We start from the raw sequence: 13,066 nt of genomic DNA, 5'->3' as shown, positions 1-13,066 counted from the left end.
GTCGAAAATTAGAATTTGATGCGTTTTGTGCCACTGGTGAAGTTATAAATGTACATGAACATAGTTTGTACTGTATAGGTTTACTACAACTCGGTATTTACGCTATAGTGTGAATTTTAGTTCTTTGAAGTTTTGAAAACTATGAGCTAAAGTAATTTAACGAATAAAGAATTGGTATGAGAACAATTATAAGGTGGAAAGTGAATCTTTCATGATTTGACCTGCGTCAAAATATCAAAACCTTAGGACTATCTTACAACTACTTAAAATATTAAATATTATAATTAACCTATTACTAAAAAGAATTATTACGTTGTTTACAAAAAGAGATCTCGTATAAGAGTAGAACTGGATTGCATGCTGCTATTTATAAGGCGATCCAAATTTGTACTTATCCTGTCGCTGATCATTGGTATTTGCGCTAATTTGTGGAGATCGTTGGTGCCGTATCTAACAGGTAAATTGAGGATCATTTTGAGGAACTTATTTTGCACTCTTTGTACAACAAGCATATTTGCTGAAGAACATGTTCCCCATGCGTTGGATCCATATAATAGCGCAGGCAGTATAACCTGTTTGTATAGTATAAGTTTGTTCTCCGATGTTAGTCCTCCATTTATCTTAATTAGAGGATAAAGACACATGAGTGTTCCTAGAACTTTTGATTTTAAATAGTCGATATGGTGTTTAAAAGATAGTTTACGATCAATCACAACCCCTAGATATCGAACATGCTGGTCCCATGTGATAGCATGGCCTTGTAGCTTAATGGACTTAACCCTACGTCTGATGGTGGATAGCCACATATTTTTCTTGTAAGGTAAAACAATAGCTTGCGTTTTTGCACAGTTTACCACTATTTTCCAGTCATTAAGGTAGCTGACATATTTGCCTAAAGCTCTTTGAAGTCCACCGTGTAGACAGGCAAGATATTTCTGCTGATGTAAGATGGCGGTATCATCAGCGTATAAAGATAATTCAGTATTATTACCTAGGGAAGGAACATCCGATGTATAACAGTTATACAAGAGCGGTCCTAAGACGCTACCCTGTGGTACTCCTGCTTTATTGTCATATGGTTCAGAGCTTATACCACCCAAGTATACCGACGACGTTCTGCGGCTTAGGTAACTCTGAATCATTCTTATAATATACAACGGAAATCTTTGTTGTTCTAGCTTGTATAAAAGGCCTTGATGCCAAACATTATCAAAGGCCTTCTCAACGTCTAATAGGGTGATAGCTGTGGATTTTCCAAAGGATTTACCATTGTTTATGATGTTTAACATCCTCTGAATCTGATGAGCTGTTGAGTGTCCCTTTCTAAATCCAAACTGGATTTCAGTTATTATATTATTAACATCACAGTGATCCTCCATCCTAGCATGTAAAATCCTCTCGAATATTTTGCTAAGAACACTTAGGAGGGAGATTGGTCTATAGCTGGACGCTAGGCAGGGGTCTTTGCCAGGTTTTCTAATCGGGATAACCTTGGCAAATCTCCAGCATTTTGGAAAATATCCCAGTTCAAGGCACCTATTGTAAATGTTGGCAATAAATGAGAGAGCACCAACCCCTAAGTGCTTCAGCGTGATGTTAAACATATTGTCTGCTCCAGGAGCCTTAAAAGCTACACTATATTTGATCAACCGTTGAACTTCATCACAGCTGACTCTAGGCCAATATTAGGACCAAATCCTGATTCAAATAAAAAACCAGCACAAGTATGTCATTCAACTGTTCTAGTCAGCGGATCCAGTCACAGCAATTATGATGTCGCCCACATTTTGGACCATTCGTGGTACAAAAGAAATAAGAAGGAAAAATATTCTACTGAGAAACCAAGTTCAAAGCAACCTTTCGCATAAGAAGAGTAACTTTTGCACTAGTCTCCTTTATCTTGGCCTGCTTATAGAGGAGCACGTCGTGAAGACATGGTCAGGTCGTCAATCAGTTTCCAAGAAACTCCCACCTCACTCCACGGCTGCATTCGATCTCCAACAGGCTTGACTCCACCTGATCCAGCCAACGAGCTCGCTGTGCTCCTCTACCCCTCGTTCCGAACGGGTCGTTGACGAGCACCTTCCTGGTGGGGCATGAGTCCGGCATCCTCATCACGTGCCCCAGCCATCGTATCCTTCCAGGCTTTGACGGCGAGTGCATCGGCGTCCTACGTTAGCGTAGTCCAGGACTCGTCCTTTACGGGTCTACCGGACGTCTCGTGCATTACATGTGTTGCTGGAGTCTTCTGGATCGCAGGAGTTTGTGGAGCCCGTAGTAGGCACGATTTCCATGAACAATGCTTCTTCAGATTTCGCCGCTTGTGTTGTTGTCCGAAGTTACGATCTTACCACGGTAGAAGAACTCCTCTACCACTGCGAGATCGTCGCCGTCAAGTGATACACTGCTTCCGAGTCGGGCTCTATTACGGTCAGCAGGTACTTTGTCTTTGTCGCATTGATCCTCAAACCAACCCTATCGGCCTCACATTCATTCTAGTACACTACTACCTTCATTCAAAACAGAATTCTATTTTGATAAGTACCAATGCAGAAAATTCGTTGCGCAAAAAAATTCTTATGCAGTTCATAAAACAAATGATATCTCCTGGCCGAATGAATGTTTTGATGTTCAACTTGACAGGTAAGTCAATAACACTACTATTGACAGCAAAAAAAAACTAACAAACCGTCAATTTCTTTGACGCGTGACGTTTAAGTAATAAGTAAGATAAGTAAGTAAGTATACATTTAGTCACTGTGCTCTGCAGTCAACAATTTAATGCAACTAATTGATGCAAAGCATTGCAACTGCATCAAAACCATACATACCTATATAGAGGGACAGATTTAAACATCTTTACATCAAATTTTTCACATTGTATAACAACTTTTCTACTAATCGCCAACATTTAAAGCGCGATTTTGTAACAGATACGATAATGGTTTATAAATTTGTAGTCTACTTTAATGCTGCTGGTCGCAAGTAAAAGCCAACCCAGCTGTTGCTATAAAATCCATGCACCAATTCCGGACTGTAAATAGTAGTAGTACAATAACCCACATAAAAGCTACCCATATAACATTATCTATTTTACCTTTGTCGAACAGTGCAAATTTCAACTAAACCCAGAAGCCAATCTAAGCTACACTGAACAGGCGGTAACAGCCTGCCGTCGGTTGGCAGTAGTAGAAAAAGATTTCATCCCTGATTTTCTACCATGGCGCCGTCGGGCCTTCTGCATCGGCAGTTTGCGTGACGTCCCATCCTAAGTAGCGTCCGGGATATGGACGGAAATTCAGTCGGAAAGCGACAAACGCAAACGAGTGCAAGTTCCCTCGTTTTTTGTTTTGTCCACCAAACCGCCAAAAGCACTCCCGTATGCTAATGCCGGTGCGCACTAGCTTTCGCCCCCCGGGAGGGGTGATAGGGAAAGTAACCACCGGCCGTGACGCTGATACCCATCGGTCGCTAGTGCGGAAAAAACAGGAAGGGAAAAGTTCACTGGCTGAAGTTATTTAATTATGATTTAACTTTAAACGCAGTAGTGGCCCGTTTTCGATCCACTAATTGCAAACCACACCACCTAAAGCACCAGGCAGGGCATGGCACGCAACCAACTCGCTGCCCTGGGGTTTTCGAAACGAGCAGTTAAAAGCAAAACTAAAACATACAAGAACACCGCCTAAATGTAGGCAATCGGCCGATTTTGCGTGAAAATATGCTCCATTTTGGCGAACGAATGGGGTAAAAGATTCACGTCCTACCCTTAAAAGTGGATTGACCGGTGGAGAAGGAGAAAGAAAAACGACAGATTATGCAGAACTTATTGATCAGATGCAGTGGTAAACTTCGAAAACGGGAACCATAAGGGATGAGATTAGACTCATTTAAATGCACTTTAAATCACATTGCTCCCCGGGAGAGCGTACCCGGGAGATGGAGAAATCGAGACAAGGATTAATGTGAGGTGAAAGATATTTTACAATTTAATTGGTAATTATAAGCATGAACCATCATCTTTCCCGACACAGCTGACTTAATAGAGTGCTTATCGAGTCGTCGCGGTACTTAAAAGTCATAAACTTTGCATACGACCGTTCCCTCCCCCGGTAGGTTGAGACCGACATATAGCTTCTTGTGCTACAAAACGTTAAATTAAATAGCGTTAAATGGTTCTGTGCATCGCATTAAAGCACTTTGGGTAAAATTAATAAAAACCGATAGCTATCACATTCTCGAGCATAATAATAACTGGAGCATCAGCCTTCGGTACGAAGAGTGGTCGAACTTCCACACGGACCTTTCAAACACAAACACAAACGTATCGTTTGGAGTTTGTGTCTAGCCGTTAAAGGGCCAGTTTAAGGACGTGTTTAAGGCACACTAGAACATGGAACATGGTGGTGCAAGTGAGATGACGAGAAGTGAGACAATGGAAGGTTATGTGAACTAAAGGTCTAAAATATTCGAAAATAATCCTTAATCGATTAAGCATTCGACGCCATCATAACGCCACCAGATATGGCGTACACCCCCATTTTAGGTTTAGGAAATATATTTTTGGTTTTTTTGCTACTCAGCTTCGTTGCTTCAGCTTTCTATTGTTCTATTTTTGTTACCGACCGAACCGATCCACGTTCAGGACGATGCAGGGAAAATGTTGATTTTAAGCAGGGAAAACAGATCGAACGTCGGCGATAAGCATTCCAGCATACGACCGACTTCTGCTGTTTGTTTGTGCCAACCAAGAGGCGACGGTCAGGGGTTTTCCATTGATACTTCTTTCCCCATTTCTTCTACCTCCAATTGCACATTTTTTGCTTTGCCGAACCCATAGACCAAACCAATAGAAGAAGGTGATTGTGTCCAGATGCCTTTGGTTTTTATTAAATGAGCAACGGCAAGAGCCGACACTCTTGCCGGCATTGCCGATTGGCCGAGACTTCATTTCCATTGTGCTAGCAAACAATAGTGGGTATCGGCGAAGGGTTTATAAACTCATTTCCATCCTTGGGAATCCTTTTCCATCCTGGGATTGGCAGTCAAACTCGATATGCTCCGGGTTCGTTTTTGCAATTCGTATGCACGAGCAGTAGTTTCGTGTTCGTGTTCGCCCTGGGAATGGGTCGGTCGGACTTGGACTCTTCAGTTTTCCAATTCCGGCGCATCCTTGGCGATGTCGAGACACATCCGAGCGTCATATTGGAAACAATGCTTCCTGCCGTTCGTGGAAACACCATGCCGCAATCCCCGGTTGGTTCAACCGCCCGTGCGAGTGCAGGCATAATTGGATCCATACATTATGGATAATTATTAAAATCAATAAAAGCGATGGTAATTGAAAGCGAAAAAGCGACTACGAGACTGAAAACCCGGGTCGGGGTTTTTTGGTGTCGTCCCGGTTCGATTGGCCCCGGTGTGCCGAGATTGTACCCTGTTTTGTGTCCCAATCGGTGAATAAATTGAGCAAATTGTGATGCCCTTTTTCCTGCTGGAATGCTGAAGAAATGTATTGCCCATTTTGCGAAGCAAACGATTCGAGTTTTTAATTATCTGTTAAACATACTATTTAATCGATCGAATAATGTTACGTGCTGTACATTCAATCACACCAACTGTGTATTATAATGGCGGTTGTTGCAATACTACAAATTATGATATCCTTTATCCTGGTAATATATCGTGTACACGGAAAGGAAACTCAATCCAGCTGATGGGCGGTCAAATTGATTATCGATCGAGTGAGCGCTGTTTGAGTAACAACAACGGGAAACACAGTGTCCATAGCATCTCATCAGATCGATTGGACGAGAGGCATGGCTCAAAGGCATGCAATTTTCTCTGCTCCTTTTCTTTTGATTTAGCAAAGGGAAAACAGCAGGTTGTGACATTCGGATATTGCTACAATCAATGGAGACGCCTGGTGGTTCACGTGTTTCCCATATTTACAGGGTTTTTTCTGTGATCTGACTATCGGACTACATTTGTACTAAATGATTTTTACACAATGATTTTATAGCACAATAATAATAAATACATCTTTTTTATACTTTTGGCTTGAGATTATTTTCCCTAAATTTTGAAAATAAATATGCAATATTCCTTTTGTTTAAAAAACTCAACGTCATGTCATCCATTTTTCAGGTGAAACCAATAATTCGCTTTTTCTCTGGCTGATACACTGAAACTATGCTATATTCTCATCTTGTTATTTCAATTTTTTTGAAAACATTTCTCATGAAACAATTTTATGTAAAAATAACGTAAGTTTGAGTTTGTCTGTACAAAAATATTCCCTAAAAAGATCGTAAAAAAAACAAATGCTTCTGTAAATTATAAACAATTTGTAAAGAATTGCTCCAAATCTCATACTGGTCGCAACAAACAAAACTAATATCAATAAAACCGAAACAATGACTAATCTGACTAGCATTTCTTTGGTATTGTTAACGTTGCTACGTGTTAATCAATTAATTTATTGAACAATTCTTTTTTTCATTTAAAAACATACAATTTAATAGTTTCTAACTAATGTACTAAGTAAACATAGAGACGTTTCTTTATAACACGATAAATATGATTTTCATATATATTTTAGATGGTGGCGGTTTTTGCAAGACGCAATGCTCCTAAAAACCCTACAATGGTTTCAAAACAAATAATTTAGAATTTTTGATTTTCCCTTCTCATTTACAATGACGAGATGATCATAGTGATTACTGATAGGAGTAATGAAACTAAGTCTAATCATTTTAAAAAATAAAAGATACCAAAATGTTTGAAAAAAAAAGAATTTTTTTTAAGTTTTTTAAAATATTTTCAAAAATTTAATCTATTTTCAAATTTTAAGAAATTTTTATCTGAAGCTAGAATGAATGCGATTTTTTCCTAAACAGCAGCCACCAAAGTTCCATCACGAAATCATGCATTACAGTCATGTCACGTTTTCCCTTGATTACTGTTGCCGCTGTGCAGTCTAATGCGGACGGCACAGATACAGATCATTTCAACTGTCATTAGCACACGCACCGCAGTATTGTGCGCGTGGAAATAATTCAATCAATACGGGACAATTTATCCGCATCGAACTCATCACACGCTATCAATGGTATAAATTCACCTATATGTGTGTGTGTGTGTTTCAGAGTTATGCCCAAAATTATCGAGATTGTCTACGATCGCACAAGAAATTGATAAGTCTTTGAACTCACCAAAAAGCGCCATTCAGTCGCAGGTGAAAACTTTCTTCAGTAGCGTCACATTTTGCTGACAGTTTGGGGTGAAGTTTTGCGCAAGTTAAAGCATCGTATCGAAAAGTTTCATTGAACTAAACCATCCATGCAACATTCCACGTATACGCATAAACCACCCAGCAATAAGAGTTGGCCATAAATTTTCCACCCATTTAATATTAAACATTAAACACATCCTTCATATCCGTCTAATGTTACTGTACGCGGTGAAAATATGTACCCATAATTAATAAGCAAACGAAAAAAAAACCATACAACAGAAAACGCTTATGTCCGTCTCGCGACTATCGGCTACCTTTTAACGCGAACCCAACACAACTGCTTCTCATCCATCAATCTAAGCGCACGGTGGCACAAAGGGAACAGGAAATTGTTCCATTTTGTCGCGTAAAACGTCGTACAACCGACACACGACCACCACGACCACAGAACTAGCCCCCCACAAAATGTCACACAACGCGACCAAGTGGCCAACGGCAACAGTTAATACTGAAGTGTCTGCCCGGTTCGTTGCTCGCATCGTATCACTTTTGATGCATAATGAAATTCTGTTTCCGGCGCGAGTGTGTGTGTTTTACTCCCCGAAACTCCCATCTCCCTCGTCCTCTCCCCCCCTAACCATATACCAGGTGTAAGGAAAGGTCCTTGCAGGTGAGAAAGGTGGTTACTTCCGGAAGCACGAGATGTAGACCCGTTCCATTCCAGTGAAGACGCGCCTTTCCCTGCCAAGTGACAAATGTTTGGGACGTTGTGGACTGCAGTGGACAATTTAAGACTTACCTCATGGTTGTGTACGTTCCCAGAAAAGACCAAAGACCGCTTCTTCAGCATGGTTTCTAGTGTTTCAGAGCTAAAACTTCACCTATACGCCGGTCCGCAGTTGGCAAGTTACGTTGTAAGGCACTCACCGTTACAACAACTCAACCGGGCAAACGTTGTACGCCGTCAACCGTTCTGCTGGATGACATATATCGTGAAAATCGTGATTTCTAACCATGTTTGTGTGTGTGTGTGTGTGTGTCTATGCAATAAGGATGCGCTGTTAAGCAAATGCCCACCGTATCGGACCCACTCCCCCCCCCCCCCTCCCTCCCGCTGGATACGACGATACCTTTGTTTGAGATACCAATCTTACCGGTGAAGTGAACCTCCATGCACCGTTGTGCCGGTTTCTAATGAATATTAAACGAATACCCAACGGGGAAAATTCCTTCTGCAGACACAAGGACATGTGGGCCGGCCGGTTGGTGGGATCGCGAAATGAGCAATAGTAACCGTCACTATGTTCGGTGATACTTCATTAAAAGACCTCATGCACTCTGTCTCTGTGCACCGTGGAACCACGGTACGGTTCCTATGCATTCGGCCCACGATGTGAACAGTTTCGGGGAGATTTCGGTTGGTCGGTTGTTCATTGTTCGCAATGTGGATCATGCTGCTGGCGGGTGTTTTCTTTTAACTGCCTGCACATCTGCACCACCAAACACACAGACACAGTGAGCGGTCGGCTTATGACGTTGACGCCAACCAGAACCACATTTGTGGATATAGACGTGTGTGTGTGTGCGTGTGTGTGCAGATATCCCACAAGAGACAAACCATTCTTTATGCACCATTACACCAACGTTACCTCGTAATGAACCGGCAGGGTGTAAACATGTACAAAAAAACACCCCACCCCGTGAGTTCCGGGGCGTACTTCACACTCGTGGGATGGCATTCCAAACAACCGCCCAGTTTTCAGGCATACCTCCGCGCGAGAACTCGTCCGCTTTTTTCCATCATCATAAAACAGTCAACAATCGGGTTTTTTGCTGGGACTTTTTTTTTACTTTACCGTTTGTCACTCTTTTTTTCCTCTCTATCACTCTCTCTCTCTCTTTTTTATCATACTCGGAACAATCTTTTGCTACTGATTGCTTGCGGGTTTTTATTTGGGTTACATGAGTTTGTGGTTGTTTTCGTATTTTTTTCTTTTTTTTTCTTTGCAGACATACGGTAGCCATATGTGTTTCCGGCTTGTGTTAACAGGTCCACCTGTCGTAATTGTGCGCTTTTATCACTCGCCGAGCAGCGAGCGTGCTTGTGCTGTGACGAAGAATGTTCGCATGTGGCACCGAACCGGGTTGCAACTGACGGAGATATAATGCACCAGATTAAATTTCCTTCGCACATTCCCTACACCCTGCTGATGTGCCATGGAAACTGAGGTACAACAAATACCATTGAATACCGGAACCGTCGGGTAATCGGACGGTGCGGATAAGTGGAACGTCTTCTTTTATTGCTTACTTGCATGGTCGTTTGGAGTTTTATTAAAATGTGCATCAACTGCTCCTTGGGTGATGTGTGTTCCGATTCGACCAGTCACCAGTCCGATTGTGTATGATAACCGTTTCAAACTTCAGTTATCATATAATTGCGCTTACACGGTTGACCTAAAGGAATCAGGGAAGCCGACGTGAACCGGAACTTTCTGTCATCGTTTCGTTTTATGGTTTTGACGTTACAGTTCTTGCACGCTGGATAATGTTTTGATTTGCTTTGTTGGCTTTTAAGAGCACAATTTATTGCTTTACATTGTAATGGGTAACACAACTGCAATTGAGATTGTGCTTTTTTGTTTATTTTCAATGAAGGTTGTTTTATAAATTAAAGGTATAATTTTAACTATTTGTCATGCGAGTTCTCTGCGATAGTAACTCAATCAATCAGCCGCTGGATTAAGTTTTTTGTGAAGGAGATAAAGTTTTATACCGATATCAATAAATTTAGAAGACAATTTGAACCTGAACAAGTAGGACATCTCCAGTGCGACTCCCGGAACCCAGATCGACTGGCTGAAGGTGATGAAGAAATACACCTTTCAGGTCAAACTATACAACACACTTAATAGATGAAGAGTCCTACTTAACAACTCGCAAACCATTATTACCGAAAAAGTTCATTCTGAAATAGAAACTTGTGGATGATCAGAACGAAGAGTACTCAAGTGTCTTTCGGAAGTTGCACTAGTCTTTGAACATCAGCCAATTATGTCGAAAAATATCACCGGAGGAGATGGATTGATTAATGATCATAAGAGTAAAGGAAAACTTCAACACTCCTATTTGTGTTTCAGATGCTTCTGATAGAACTTTTTTTTTTTTTTGGTAAACCTAAAACACAACACATATTTCAATAAATTCGCAGTCCAATCTATGGTTCTGCTGTGCACCAAGCCTGCAAATTTGTAATAAATTCAAAATGTTTTAAAATTTGCCAAAAATTTGTAACAATGATTTTTTTTTATTTTTCATTGTTAATCAACATTTTTTTATCAGGTCGTCCTCTTCGTAAAGTGCAAGCAGCAACAAATGTCAATTTTTATAACATTTATTTATTCAATGGAGGCGCCTGGTGGTTTAATAGCAGCCTTTAATAAGATCGATACAGATCAACCGTGATTAAATAAATGCAAAGAAAGCGAGTAATATAAAAATTATTTTCTAAATGCTTTAAACAATAAAGAGAGGAAATAACTTAATAGTACTCTTCATTTATACTATCGTAATATTAAACAGGAGATTTTTAAGGGTAATATTTTTTAATATATATGTCTCTATGTCTCTGATATTTATTATATCTCATATATGTCTATATGTCTATATGTCTATGTGTCTCTGATACTTATTTTTTACATGTATTTCTGCGATGTTATTACTAAAAAAATATTATGGTTCATTGCGTATGTTTAAAATAGCTTAAAGTAGCTTAAAATTTGGTGTTTGACTTATATTGTATGTTCAGCCAGAGGAAGTGACAAAATAGTGTATTATGGCAATTAACTAATATTTTTGAATAGACAAATTCATTATTTACACACGGTGTCGGAATATTGCAACTTGTTCAAGATAAAAAAAAAAAGTTAAAAGAAAAAAAAGAGAGAGTGGAATGAGATAAAGGAAATAAACAAAAAACATTTTAAAAAATGTTGCATTTTAATGCTAACTGAAGAGGGTACTTGAATAGAAGATTTCTTCACTGCATTAGCACATCTTTTGCAAAATTACCGTACTTCCCATGCCACAGACATCATGGCTGTTGTCTTTTTTATAAGAAAAGAGCAGAAATAATTTTATTTACTTTTTTTAATTTACGGATAATGAATATTTTCCCAATATTTTTAATTTTTCATTATGTTTTCAATTGTTTGATTTTTTAGAAGTAAAAAGGCACGCGTTTGTACTGAACATCGACTTTCCTGGATTCTAAACCACTAAAACTCTGCTGTCCCGCGCTAGTGTCTCATATAAGCCAGCGGGTTATATCTCATCTGTGAAGGGTTCCTTGAAATGTTCCCCTGCTTTAACTCGTGATGGTGTGACTTATAAGTGTCCGTTCGTTAACACCTCACTAGAGTAAATGGTCATCGCAAAAAAACAAAACTAAACCGGAAATTGCTTCCAGCAAAACGGAAGGTGTCGTTTGCTGTTTCAATTTCAGCAATAAATAATTTCAGCAATATACTTCAGACAGGCTGCATCTCACTGCCCGTGTGTTTTAGATGCCTAAATATAAAATCCTTTCTTTTATCATTTATTCTTGAATTCAAAGAAATGAGTTTATTGATTGCGTTATATCTTATATTTAGCAACGATGGGAAGCAGAAACCAAGAGAGATGAATCAGATCATCATTTTTGATTCGATCGATTAAAACAGGCATCTTTAAACATCATTCGTACTTGCTTTGAAATTTGTAATTACTTAATAGGTTTTAATAGGTTGTTCCTGGCCATTAACTAATTGCTCTTATAATTTATTATTATTTTTCTAGCATTATTTTCTATTTTATAAACATGACTGTTGATCCTGTAAGAAAGCCACCAAAATATTTAATATTGGTTAAATGAAGAATAACAAACATTTAAAGTCACAATATAAATGTCTACTTTCGATTAGAATCATCCATCCGTAAACGTCTCATCCAATCCCATAACGTCCATTATTGCACCATCTCAAAACTTCCGAATGAAAGTACACGAACACCGCGGTTCCTAATAGCGGTGTGGAATTAAATTAAAAATTCAAAACACTTCTCCCATCGACTGCGGATGGTGGAATTTAACGGGACAAACAGTGGTACAAAAAAAACACACTCAGAGCCACCGTACTGCAGTGACATAGTAGGACTAAACGTAATGGTACACGGTGTGTTTGTGTGTGTCTGGTGTCTATAAATTTAATGATTTGCCCTTCTACAAACTCTCCCAACATCTTATCTAAAGCATAAAGTGAAAGTGAAACAGAAGACATTTTGCTACCAAGAGAGGACAATTTCTGTGTCCTCTTTTGCTCATTTTGTAAAAGTGTCATAAATGTCCAAAAAATTTCATTCAATCACTGTTACCAAAAACGAAAAAATGAGCATCACAAAAGTTTGTTTTTTCTTCATCGTTTGAGGAAAAACATTCTTCCCATTGTTGCAAAATAAAAGGCGAAATAAAAAAACAGAAGACAAAACAAAAACAAAACAAAAAATAACAAATCCCACTCCCAACCAAACGTTGAGCAAATAAAATCCCAACCCAAAATCTCGGCCCAAACAGTTCGACCGAAGCGAATGCAACGACCCGCAACGATGGGAATGATATCGTCCCGCCCAATCGCGCACCGGAATGAATCAATTTTTATGACAAACTTTAAAAATGTCCTCACCGCATAAAATGAAGAAAAAAAAGCTCGTATTTATACGATGGCGCGGAACAGCGACTTGCGTTCCAAAGCGTTCCAAGAAATAGGTGGAAATGTTCGGTATGGGTTTTATTTT

Source organism: Anopheles funestus, chromosome 3RL (assembly GCF_943734845.2).
Source record: "Anopheles funestus chromosome 3RL, idAnoFuneDA-416_04, whole genome shotgun sequence".
Classification (NCBI taxonomy): Eukaryota; Metazoa; Arthropoda; class Insecta; order Diptera; family Culicidae; genus Anopheles; species Anopheles funestus.
This window is presented reverse-complemented; position numbering follows the sequence as displayed.